We start from the raw sequence: 13,954 nt of genomic DNA on the forward strand, positions 1-13,954 counted from the left end.
TTATTTTTCTTATTTTTTAATTTTAATTATTTTTTATTTTTCAAACTTTTTTAGAATTTCCTTAAATTTATTTTCCAATATTTTTATTTACAGATTCTCACGGATTTTTTGTAATTTCATACAAAATATTTTTGCAGTTATATTTTAACTAAAATTGTTTTATAACACACACGGTGAATTAAATAATGAAGCACATATTTCCCGCAATTTTAACTATTATTTTAAATTTTTAGTTCAAAATTTAAAATTTTTAACTCAATTTTTGCATCAACAAACATTTTCAGTTATTATTCTTTATTTCAAAAACTTATTTAATTATATCTTTTGCATTACCGACTTGCTTTATGATTAATTCTTTATTTCGGCTCAGCACTATTTTTGTTGAAACTTACTATTTTTTCAAAATATAAATTCACATGGAATTGCCTTTATTTATGAGCCAAAGCGCCCATTCACATTGCACCATCCCATTGAATTTCGTGCTTTTCCAGCTGGTCGCACACAACCACTCTGCCAGCCATCACCTTAAACACTTGGTACAATTGTACATTTTTTGTCACTCACTTCATTCACGTTGCGTTCAGTTCCGTTTCCGTCGAAGTTGAATTTGCTACTGAATTGCTGTGCCTTGGCGTATTCGTCGATTCGCTTCGTCAGCGCGGTCGTACGCCAATGCAAGCTGACATTTTCCCGCACTGAACACACGCTTATGGCAGAGAAAGCACACACACATACACATGCTCATTTGTGGCAAAGAAAATTTTCAAAACATTGCAACTGAGCGCACGAGAGAGCGTTTTCATGTGGCAACGCTAGGCAGCCGGCAACATTCTCTCTCACTCTCTGTTTGTATTCGTTAATATCGTAATTTTCTTGCGGCATGCAACATACAAACATATAGGTAGTTATTGGTATGTTGTTGTTGGCTCAACAGCACGTGGCAGTCTTTTGTATTCGCTTCAATAGACGAATTTGTTTGTGTTGCTTTGGTTTTTTGTGTGTATCGTTAGCAACATTTCTCACGCTCAGGCAACATGTTGTGGAAAATAATTGTCCCCTAGCAACATTGGTTGGAAATATTTGAGTGGTATACTTTTATATTCAGTGTTTAATATTTTTAATGGCGAAATCAGAGTTCAAAGGTTTGTATTGTGTTGACAAGCATACTCTTTGGGGGTTTAAGAATTTAATGAGATTTTTGTGTGTCGAAGTTCTGAATTCTTTAGGAGTGAGGTAAAGTTTTGTTGCAATAGCACAAAAAATGGTGTTTAAGGCGTCTTAAGAAAAAATGTTTAAGATTAGGCACATTTAATAGTGGCTAGTCTTCGACACGACCAATAAACTCGAGTTAGTGACACAATGAATCTTCTACTAAAAGATGTTTTCAAAATTTTAGGAGAAATCGTTATGCACTCTCCAGGGACTGCTAAAAGCTATGTGGGTGAAAAAGACTAAGTCGACGCCAAAAATTCAGTAGAGAGGGGTTGAAAGCAAAAACTATCTATAAAACTGCGGTATACAAAACGCTTAGCAAGTCTATTCGGAGGAAAAAGGTAAAGGATGAGTTGGCTTGAGCTAATGTAAAATTGGAAGAAGGCTAAGAGTGGTATAAATCGCAACATATATCCAAGAATCATAGATTCGCAAATCGAGGAAGCAATTGCATTCAAAAGGCAGTGATCCGCTGAAAGTCAAATAGCCGGCCCGGCTAAACGATCGAAGAAAAAGCACGAGGCTGCAAAGCCAAACCGGGAGAAACCTTTAACGTTCAGAGCGACAGTGACGATTAGCGAGATAGCCGAGAGCCATTTCATAGTGGCACTTATTGACCGAAGCAACCCCTATGGAGAAATTACTGCGCATAAATGGAAAGTGGTACAGCTGAAATTGCTTTATGTAATCTTTGTAAGGTATGGCGCCCCCCACATCTTTCGATGGTACAAAATAGTGTAATGGGGTCAAAATTTGAAATGCAAAGACGACTCCTCATTGCTGTGGATAAAGGAAATTGTTGTGATGCTTCAAGGCCTGTGGGAGGCAGCTGTTCTGGATATGATGGATCGCAGTTGCATTCCGTCCATACCGGACGAAAGTGAGGATTCTGATACCTCCCAAGGTAACAGCTGAGCATGCGCTGCGGCTACTTAGGAGACAGACGCTGACAGTGTCGACGGAAGATTGAAGGTTACTAACTTCGGCAAGGGGAATGCTAGCCAAAATTAATTCCTCCAACTAAACCAGTCAGTAGAAATTGTGTAGAGCGTTGGTAGACCACACCTTTGACTTAAGAAATGCCACCCAGCTAACAAAACCAAAGAACACGCTAGAGAATCGAGAGGTAGAGAAGAATATAGGAGAGATTCTAGAAGCCGTATTGAAGCTATACAGCAAATTGGTGGCTTTTGGATTTCTTTAATTAATCGAATTCAATTTAAAATGGGTTATAGTGTATGAAGAGTTAAAACCCCATACTCGATAGCTGATGCTAATTCTTCCTAAATCGGAGTTAGTCAGTAAACATAACATAAGGTTATCTATAGACTCTATCTGCAAAAGGAAGCTAAAATATAGCAGAAATTATTAATTTTTGAAAGAAAATTTCTTGGAAAATATTTAAAAATAATCAAAGATCACAGTAAATGGCATACGAGGTAGTACTAAGTCTTGTTTTAATGAAAGCAAAGACATATAGACGCAAAGAAAAAAAATAACTGGACCAAGTAACCACATCGTATACATGTTAAGAAATACGAAAAAGAATTGTAAAGCTCAAGAGATCTAAGAATCTGGAAAAAGAGCAATTGAGGGAAAGACATAAAGAGTGAAGACATTGAAAAAGGCATGAAATAGCTAACGATGAAGTGTTACGAATTCTTGAGAAAAGGTTCTACTAAAGATATAATATGTCTATTATATTATGATAAGTTGCATTAGCAGTCGATGGAACGATGTGCTGTACGAGATATGCGACATTGACATAACGGATACGATGGATAGGTAATGTCGTCCGTTTGTATGGAAATACGCTAGCTCTGAGAGTACTGACCGACGAAGTACCCGCCGAGAGAAACAGAGGAAGTGGAAGATTTCTACTCTGTTGGAAAGACCAGGTGGAGAAGGACCTGGCTACACTTGGAATCTCCAGATGACGCCAAATAGCGAAAAAGGAGAACGACTCGGTTCGTCACTATGATCATCTAGATATATGTACACTTTATAAGATCTCCGCAGTTATTTCTTCTAAGCATTCGTCGCGGATTTCTTGAAAACTTAGCGATCCATTAAATGCAATTGGTGTCAGCAATACATGCTCCTTCTACTACAAAATTAAAAGCTCCATTACTTAACCTATTTACAATAAATTTTAGTTCCACTTCAGTTCCACAGTACACTCAACTAACTGTATGCTTGCTCAAATATAAATACTATATATTATATATGTCTGTACATATGATGCTAAGTACACATGAAAGTTTGGATAACTTGCAAACTCAAGCCGGCGCAATGCCAACTTGATGAATTGTCAAACGAATGTAAACAAAGACTTGAGTGACAATTGAATTGTGCTTGAGCGTGTGAATGCATAAACAACTGGCTTGAAGAGCCCAAGCGGCAAACAAAACAACACAAACAACGCGAAAAAATGTTAAAATAGAATTAAGAGGCACACAAATACAAACACACACAACAGCAACAAGCCAAAGTATAACTGACAACAATAACATTAAACGGCAGCCGAGTAAACAGCGAATGACAAGTGACACATTGCAAAAAATATGAAAAAGAAAATAAAATTTGCCAAGAAGGAGGAGAGCAAATGAGTGCTGCACAGCACAACAAAAAAAGTAGAAATTACTAAAAATAACAACAACAAAAGTTAACATGAAGCAGCAGCAACAGCAAATGTGACAGTTGAGCCGTCACTTGAGTGCACTTAAACAACAAAAACAAAAGCAAACAACACACGTTTATAAAAATCGTTCGCCTTGTTTGAGAAATGGGCGTTGCAAAATGCAATACTTAACGGTAAATGATGCACAATACACCAACAGCAACAGCAACAATGAACACCTTACGTGAAAATGCCGAGAAATACTCGCTGCAACACAAAAACAATAAACGTTCAACACTTTTTCTTTTGTGCCACAAAAAGCATGCAACCAAGTGCGCCACGTGTGAGGTTGTGTGTGTGCGGCGCTGCAGCTAAATGGCGATAAAACGATTTAAAGTGAACATTTCGTCAAGAGAATTTCAATACAAATACAGCAAAGCGCCGTTATTTTTTTCCCTTAAGCCAAGCAGGGAAAGAGCTTTGCAAACGTGCTGGCAAAAAGACGGCATTGAGCCGAATTCAGGACAAGGGGCCGCGCTAAGTGAGTGTTGTGAGCACTACGAAAAGGTGTTGCGAGTAAAACTGTTAACTAAAAGCTGACGATTTGAAGTGGGTGTAAATGCATTCGTGGAGTAGTGCGAATGTGAGGTGAAAATGTGTGAAGAAAAACAAAATGAAAAAAAGTTTTTAAGCTCATACAAGCAAGCAAAATGAAAATTTGGAAAAAGTGGAAAAAATATTTGTGAAAAATAACTGAAAGTAAAATATTAAGTAAATATTACGCAATAAAAATAAGCAAACTACCGAAAAGGTAAGGCAATAAATAAAATGTCTAAATAAAATAATAATAATTAATTAAAAAAAAAACCGATATCTTTGGCTTCCCCGAAGCAATTACACCCTACAGTGCTGTATTTTATAGCTTAAAAGAACATACAAATACATTTTTTCTGATTTTCATCGGTCAGTTTATATGGCATTTATAAGTTTCATTGGTCCGATCTCAACAATTTCTTCAGACATTTTATTTTTTAGTTTGGATAATAAATCAAGCACAATTTCATGCAGATATGTTATCAAATAGAAAAGTTCTCCGTTCATAGGTCTGTTTGTATGGCAGCTATATGCTATAGTGCTTTGATATGAATTATTTCCTTAGGAATAGCAGTTTTGACTTAGATAATAATCCGTGTCAAAGTTTATGAAGATATCTCGTCAAATAAAAAAGTTTCCGTACAAGGACTTGATATTGATAGGTCAGTTTGTATGGTAGCTATATGCTATAGTGCTTCGATCTGAACTAACTCTTCAGAGGTAGCGTTATTGCTTTAGGTAATAATATGTGCAAAATTTTATGAAGGTATCTCGTCAAATAAAAAAGTTTTCCATAAAAGGACTTGAGATTCATAGGTCATTTTGTATGGCAGCCATATGTCAGAGAAATGCGATATAAGCCATTCCAACAAATAAGGCACTCTTTGCGGAGATAAAAGCGTGTGCTAAATTTCAGTTAGATATCTTAAAACCTGAGAGACTAATTCATGTCAATAGCGACAGAACGATGAACACAGGGTCATGGTTAAATTGACAAGGCAACCTGACCATTTATAAAAATATACGTGTACATATATTTTAAAGGGTTTTCGGCTTTTAATTTTGGTTATAACAAAAGCCTTGCAAGACTTAATATACCCTGAGCAGGGTATAATTAAAATAATTAAATAAATAATACACATTTTACCAAAAAAATAAACTGAAAGCAAGCCAAGCATCAAATAAGAGTAAAAATTCACCATAAAAAAATACCCAGAACTACATCAAAATGCAAAAAGCCCGCGGTGTAATCGCGAGCACTGACTGACAATAGCCCTCAAACCATGAACCAATCAACTAGAACGCAGGCACAGAAAAATAAACACACACAGATCTACTTAAACACCCACACACCCGCATTATTCCCCAAAAAACGCCAACAACATGTACGGCAAATTGTGGATTTTGATTATTGGCATTGCTGCTGTCCGCTGGTTACTCGTTTGCGTCGACATGGGAAAACGACTGCTGCAACTCCGGTGTTGCATGGTTAAGTGGAGCTCCTCTGGGTGTTTCTTTTTTTGTACGCGTTCTCTTTTCTTTTGCTTCAGTGAAATTGATTTCAATACCCTTTTACATTTTTGTTTTGAAATGCAAATTTTATGTTGGTGAAAAATCTTCCATCTTCTTAAAGCGGAAACTACTGATTTTGTGGGTTGTTGTTCTCCCTGATGTGATTAGTTTGTGGCAGTGTGATGGATTTCTTTATTGTTGAGGATATTTTTTTAACTTTCATATATTATTTAGCAACATATACTTGGCTGATTTCAAGTGGCTGTTTATAGTGTTTATAATGTTTTTCCGTTTCGAATATATTGCTTCCCGAAAGTCTCATTGGTTGACTTGACCTAACCTCTGTAAACTCAATACGTAAGACCGTTTCAATGTTTTTATATCATCTTTTCACCATAAAACTTTACAATATACTTAAAATACTAAAGTCTTAATTACTCTCCGAAAATGACCAACTCAAAGCTTCCAACCCAAATAATTCCCGTTCTCAACTCACTCCCAGCCACTTGTTGCTGCTTCTATTTATTTGTCTAATTTAATTTTATCAGCAATTATGAAAAGCTTTCGGTGACAACGCGTATTTGCCCACAATCCTATTAATATCGCAACGGAGTACCACTCAACAAGCAACACCATACCCACACATCCTCAGCGCCTCACAAAAGCAGACAAAGGCGGCATTTTTTCCCCATCGACACTACGGATCTTATCAGCAGCTTAACAAAACGTTTAAGCAAATAATCAAATTATATTGCATTAACTACACGGCAAGGCATTTTCATCAACTAATTTAACGCTTCCACGACAAAAGCGGCACCCACGCTGGCCAACAACAATGGCAACTAACGCGTGACTGCTGTGTAATTTATTTTTGTGCGACTCATTACGAAGGAAAGAAGTATGAAGGCACAAAAATGAAAAAAGCAACGGCAGTCGAAATGAGAGCGAAAAAAACAAAAGGGATTAGTCAAAAAAGCAATCCTTTTCAGGTTTTCGAAATGCCATTTCGCTTGGGTATTCGGGTGGGCGTGGTGCGGAGTTGAGTGGGCGCGGCGTAACCATTTCATAGTGTTGTGATTACGTAGTTAATGTGGGTCATGTCTAAGTTCTTAATTAATGATAGGCTATATGTTTGCGGAATATTGCTTAAAGAGTTAGATAAAGCGGTAGTAATTTGATGGAAAATATTCGCGGTTTGCCTAATAGAGTCATTTTTATAATAGGAGATTATGATATTACTTGATAGCGAAGATTTTTTCACAATTACGAAATGGTTGGAATATTTCAAACGAATATCGTAGGAACGAAATTAGTCTGAGTTATTGCTTCTCTTCTCGAACAATATTTAATTAGTTGGGCACTGTCTTCTTCTATTGTAAGCAGTTCAATTATAAATATTTTTAAAATATTTGTAAATATTCAAATCCGTGGCTTTCGGGTAACCAAAGTGCTCTTAAAAAGGGTTTTTATAAAAATACCCTATAACATATCTATAAAGAATATCTACTATACATGCTGGGAAAAGAGGATAGAAGATCGCTGGAAAGGTCAGCACGGAGGTGGACGGCTTGAAACTAAAACAAACATGGAAGGACTAAGTTCGAGAGTAACCGAGCATTTAGGTTAAGTCTAAAGGAAATTCGAAAATCAATGTGTTAGGTATATGGGGACTAAGGAATTTATTGATACGATTCAACTCATTGAACAAGCATTACATTATTAGAAAAGGTTTTTCTCCGAACTTCTTTTAGATTGACCGATATTTTGGAAAAAAAAGTTCAAAATTAGAACTTTGATCCACTTATTCAGTATCTAAGAACTTGAATAGATTTGAACAGTTTCTGGATAAAATTGCCCACTTTAAGCTTTCAAGCAATATTCGGGCATTTTTTCACGATCCATTGATTGGTACTTGATGTATAAGCTGGAAAGTGAAAGAAACCGATAGAATTTAAAATTGGGAAGTATCTGTGATTATAAGTCGATTTCGTTTGTAAAATGTAATGGAACTCAAATTTAAGTAACATTATATACCAAATTTGGTCTATATCAGTCGAGTGGGTCTCGAAATATGGCTATTCAGCGAAATGTGGACGGTGTCACGCCGATCGTCCATTGTTGACTCCAGCTATCTCTGTTTCGTCCCAGGTGTAAAATTGAATGTATTTGGCGTATTTATTTTCTGATTTTAGAATCTTGGAAAAACCTTCGGGGACAATTGGTTATCGCGAGCATGTGTCTTGGATTGGTAAAAATTATTCAATGCGGGTCGAGAATGCTTTGACGACGAACCACGTCCAGAACGGCAATCAACAACAACTGTTGAACAACACGTCAATTAAGTAAAGGAATTGGTGTTTGAGATTCGACGATTAACACTCAGATATCTTAATAGTAACCGGGAAATATTGGAAGGGTCAGTGAAAACCATTTTAAATGAGATCATTTAGGCCTAAGAAAACAGAAAGCACGATGTTCCAAAATCAGTAAATTTTTTCTAAAAACATCGTCGCGTTAACATCTGTAAAACAATACTTTCCGACTACCATGATGTCACGAAGTGTATTACTGGCGATGAGTCTTAAATCTATGCTTACGACCCGGAAATAGACGATCAATCGGCCGAATATCGTGGGAAAGGTGAGCCGAAGACGAAAAAACCACGTCAAAGCAGATCAAAAATCAAGGTTATATTCGATTATCGAGGTGTGTGTGCACTCCTAATTTCTCCCGTCCGACCAAATTATCAACAAGGAATACTATTTTAATGTTGTACGTCGTTTGCGCAAAGCTATTTGTGAAAGTAGGTCGGAAATATTGGCTGACAGTTCTTGGTTTTAGCACCACGTTGCTGCACCGCCAAGTACTGCACTGATTCTTCGTGAGTTTTTCGCCAAATTTTCAACCAATATGGAGCTGTAACTACGTATTTGCTTGATTATTTCGGTGGAAACTGTTTTCAGTCAATTTGAGTTATATTCGCATGATAGGATATTCCGGAAATTGACTTTAACAACTTTTTCGCGGGTTGGCACAAGTGTATTTGGGGCCAAGGCGGATTACTTCGAGAGGAAGTACATAGATTTTGACGAAGAAATTAAGAATTTTAAAATGGAGCAAAAAGTTGTACTGTTTTTTGCTCATAGTAATATATTTATGTATATATGTATATATAACATATATCTAACTCGACCATTTTTAGATGATACATACAACCATTGCATGAACAAAACTATTATACTCTGTAGCAACATGTTGCAATAGTATTAAAACTACATAATGACAAATTAGGGGAATAAATTATTGAAACTTGTCATAAATGTATTTTTTCCACGAATTAAAGAATACGCATAATATATTTATTTTGTGCAATGATACCCCAAACAGGCTCTCAAAACCATAAAAATATAGAGATGCTTGAAAACTTTTGATTCAATATTGATTTTCACACATCAATGCGGTAATTAATCGCGCGTGTCTGGGCTCAATCAAAGTGCAGACGGACAGCAAGTACTGCAGCCGCAAACGCAATGCCACACAATGACACACACGCACACACACGCGATACAGGCGTTCAGCAAAACGATGGCGGGTGCGAGAGACGCCTCGCCTGTTTGTCCAACTGTTTGTCGATTGCGTCATTAGCACCATTTAGAATTACAATAAAAAAAAAGCACGAAAAAGTATGCACACTTCCTCACACTCGAAAGCAGCAAACATTTGGTTGTGATTTTGTTGTTGTACTCTCATGCCACCTAATAACACAAGCTAGTTTTTTCACAGAAACATATATACTTATTCAATATGTGTATGTATGTATGTATGTATGTATTTGCATATGTGTGTATGTGTGTATATATGTATGTACGCACACAGATCATTGCTATTGACCTAAACTAAAAGCGAACGTGGCAAGGCAAGCGCACCCTCTTTAAATGCTCAACAGAGAACAATAATAACAACAATAATAGAAACGAAAGCTTCGTAAAAATAACCACTACAATAAAAACGAGCAGCAGTGAATGTAGAATGTATGTGTGTGCGAAAATGCATAAATGCATGTATGTGTGTGTGTTTGTCACTGTAATGGTAGTCTGTCTCTCGCATCGACTGTTACAAATTGGCCTAATTTGACTTTTGTAACGTCGTCATTTTTGGTATTTTGATAGGCAAAGCATACAAACAGGCGCACAAGCTGAAGCCAACGAAATAACACACACATACGCTCATACACATACATAGCACAAATTCAATGCCAGCCACAACCACTGCTTTTTGAGTCCTTAGTTTTGGTGGATTGGTTGGATTTCGCATCCTCATCAGCACATGATTATCGCAGTTGATTTAGTATTGAAGGCGAATAATATATACAAACATAYATACATACATATACGCGTGATATGTGCTGGAATATGTATTCGCGCCTTTATATTTTTTACTGGTATTAGTACGCCATTCCAGACATCAGACACACGGCCGTCCGTTAGTGTTTGGACAAATAAATGCTTTGACAGATAAAGCTGTCAAAATAGCGTTTAACATTTTGACTCGGCAAAGCTTCGGCAGCGAAGAAAGAGTGCTCGGTTATATGTGTGTTATTTGAGCAAGGAGGAAATGTGTTTGAAGTGGGAAAAGCGAAAAAGCAGGCGATTTTCTAACATAAGGAAAAAAGAAAAACCAACATTGATGCATGTATGTGTGTGGGAGAAGACAAATTAAGTGAGTACAGAGAAATTGTGTTGACATTTTTTCTGACACTTTGCACATTACACAACGTGCGCCTGAGACAGCCCAATCGATACTGAAGGTGACAGCTGTCATTATTATTGTTGGTCTAATGTATTAATAGTTATTTAGAAAGAAAAGGAGTTTATGTGAAGCAAAGAGTAAAGAGTGGATATCTGGTAACGTACCAAGGAATTTAGGAAGTCCGTAGGGAAACCGCCGGGACCAAAATCCCCTCAAAGTATTATCATCCTGTAATTCTGATGGAGTTCATTTGTACAAAAAGCTTTATCTGCCAAACCTTCGAGACATCGTCAAGAAACCCTCGTTTGAAAGTTGCTTTTTTTCCTATGTAAAGCCTTACATTCTAATAGAAGATGTTTTATAGCGACCGCTTCTTCTACCTCCTGACAGCTTCTACGATGGTCATTAAATGGTGTTCCTAGTCTGGTAACATGTCTGGCAATTAGAAATAGACCTATTAGCACTCCTATTAGAGTTCTTATGTCATTACTTTTGAGTTAGCATATGCGGCCCATATTCCATTCATGTCACGTCTGCGTGCTTGTTGAGTAAGTCAGGGATGTCGATTCAATATCTACAATTATCCATGGTCATATAAAATCCCTCTTTTTCGGAGTCTAAGTTGTGTCTTCTCTGGCTAGTACATCGGCTTCGCAGTTGCCAGGGTTATTACTACGTCCTGGCACTCATTTCAGGCGAATTAGGACATTAGATCCACAAAGAGATCGAGGTATTATTTTATTATCTTTGAAACCCTAAACACTTTAGTGATTTTAAAACTGCTTCCCCATCTGTATACAAATATATATATTCCTTGCTGTAAGCACACTCTTTATCAGAACAAGTAAGTAGATAGACAAAGATACTTTTAGTTTTACTAGGTGTAAGGCAAGAACACAATATTAAAGGAAGGATCCTCCCATTGTATTTAACCTTAGAATGTATCTACACAAAATGTGAGCCGATGTTCATATAATGTTGGAGCGTTTGCTGCAAGAAAGCTAAACTCCCAATATCTATTGGGACCATTCAATCTACAAGCGTATGACTTTGATAAAGGTCGTATTTCTTCTAATGTATTCAATAATGTACTCGTGGGTCCTGCTCAACCTGGAGTGAGCTGACAGTATCTTAGATGAGCTCGACTGCAAGAGTCTATTGATTCTGAATCAGTCATTCGACCCAGACTAACTTGAAAAAGTGCCGCATAATACCCGTGGAATAGGTGCTTGCTGAGTACTGCGAACGCAATGAAAACTATATCAATAAAAGCTCTGAGGTTATCCTCTATATCGGGCCAATATATATTCAAGTAAAATAGTAGGCAATGCTTACGATCAGTCGGCTTACGATTTTAGATCAACGGGGCCGACTCGTCCTCAGTACATGCGTAATATCATATACGACCTTGTTAATGAACTTGGTCTAAAGCAGCAATGCTACCGAGAAAAGGAGATTAACATGGAATTTAACACAACGCTTTCATACGCTAAGAGAAGAATGGAGCAATGAATGGTTCTACGATCGACAGATCCAATGACAATATATACATATTCACTGAAAGATCAAAAGGTGAAATAAAAATAGGAGCCTGAATCGACTCCGTATGCAAAAGGTAGCCTTAAACTAAATGGCTACAATTAAGTGTTCAGTTCGAAATTTTTCACTAACAGAAGCTGCCAAGTTGGCAACTGGATTCGCCATTCGAAATGAATTGCACGGACGGAGGATGATGAGACGCTGGAGCATTATCTACACAAATGCCCAGCCTTCAGCAGATGAGACAGTAATGTGGAAAAATTAGTTTGAGTTTGCTGAACAGCCAAAAGTCACAAGGAGATAAATCAGGCGAATATGGTGGTTACGGTAAGTTATTGATTGAAAATTTGTCGAAAACTCACGAAGAATCAATGATGTAGCGGCGGTGTATTATCGTAGTGCAAAATCCAAGAGTTGTAGGCCCAAAAAACCGGTAATTTTTACGAAGAGGTTCGCTCAAATGAAGTATAATACTCAAATAGTATTCTTTGTTGACAGTTTGGTCGGTCGGAAGGAATCCGGAGATCAACACACCTCGAAAAAAAAGAAGAAAACCTTGATAATAACATGGTTTTTTTATCTGTTTTGATGTGGCTTTTTCGGTTTCGGCTCACCTTAGGCACGATATTCGGCTGCTTGATCGTCTGTTAAGCATAGATCCAAGACTCTTCGCCAGTAATAATAGGTTTCATGAAATCCTGGTAGTCGGAAAGCATTGTTTAAGACGTTGGCGCGATTTTGGAACCAATCGTGCTTTCACTTTTCTTAGGACCAAATGATATTTCAAAATGGTTTTCACTGATTCACTGTTAGTCACTATTCTCAAGCACAATTTCCTTTATTTTATTGACGTGCTTATCATATGTTGATGTTTTTGACTCGGCTCTCTTCGAATAATTTGTACCAATCAAAAAGACTTGCTCGCGAGAAATAATTGTCACCGAAGGCCTTTTCAAACATTCTGAACGTTTGAAATTTGATTCCGCACAAAAAATTGAATGTCACTGATAGCCATACCGTCCCAGAAAACACAATATTTCGAAGAATGGATTTTCGTGTGAAATTTAAATTAAAAATTCTTACTGTTCTTTGCTCACAGTAGTATGTCAGTTATTTAAAATAATTAAATTATGATATTAAGATTCTCTTAATCTTTCGAACAGCTGTTCAATTCAACAATTTGTGCCTTCATTATCTATCAATCAACATACACAATCCCGCTGAAGAGAGCAAGTCGTAAAAAATTAAATAATATTTCATGAACCGTCAGTGTCGGCATTTTTTACACATATAGAAAAATTAATTAAGTTTATTTGACTAATTTACTCGAAACATTTTTGTTTTTGGTTTACGCTAAGTTAACGAAAAAGAAACTCGGAAAAAGTGAACGACACTGACAGATGAAATTAAACAACAATTAGTTTCTTTGGCGGAAAACATACGCATTTCTATCTACATATATGTATATACATATAAAAAGGAGAGAAATACAATTTTTTTTTTTTTCAAATTGGTCATTAACATTCTTAACTCGGCTGTTGCTGCGAGCAAATCATGTCACTAAATTGCGCAGACCACTGCACTAGCACGAATGGGAAAGGGCGTGTGCTCTGACAGCAATGAGAATGCGAGGGGCGTGTGCCGAAATGTCAAAAAAAAAAAAAAAAAAAAAAAAAAAAAAAAAGCTGCAAGAAAACAAAAACTTCATTAATGAAATATTTGAGATAA

The 13,954-nt window shown here is 36.8% G+C and overlaps 1 protein-coding gene across 1 annotated transcript in view; it reads right to left on the reverse strand.

Annotated features, from left to right (window-relative positions):
• The window catches only part of LOC108972283 (kinesin-like protein CG14535), a 239,412-nt gene that overhangs the window by 76,650 nt on the left and 148,808 nt on the right, over window positions 1-13,954 (reverse strand). The gene's annotated exons all lie outside the window — the stretch shown is intronic.

This window comes from Bactrocera latifrons, unplaced genomic scaffold (assembly GCF_001853355.1).
Source record: "Bactrocera latifrons isolate USDA-ARS-PBARC rearing strain unplaced genomic scaffold, ASM185335v1 scaffold_39, whole genome shotgun sequence".
NCBI classification, from domain to species: Eukaryota; Metazoa; Arthropoda; class Insecta; order Diptera; family Tephritidae; genus Bactrocera; species Bactrocera latifrons.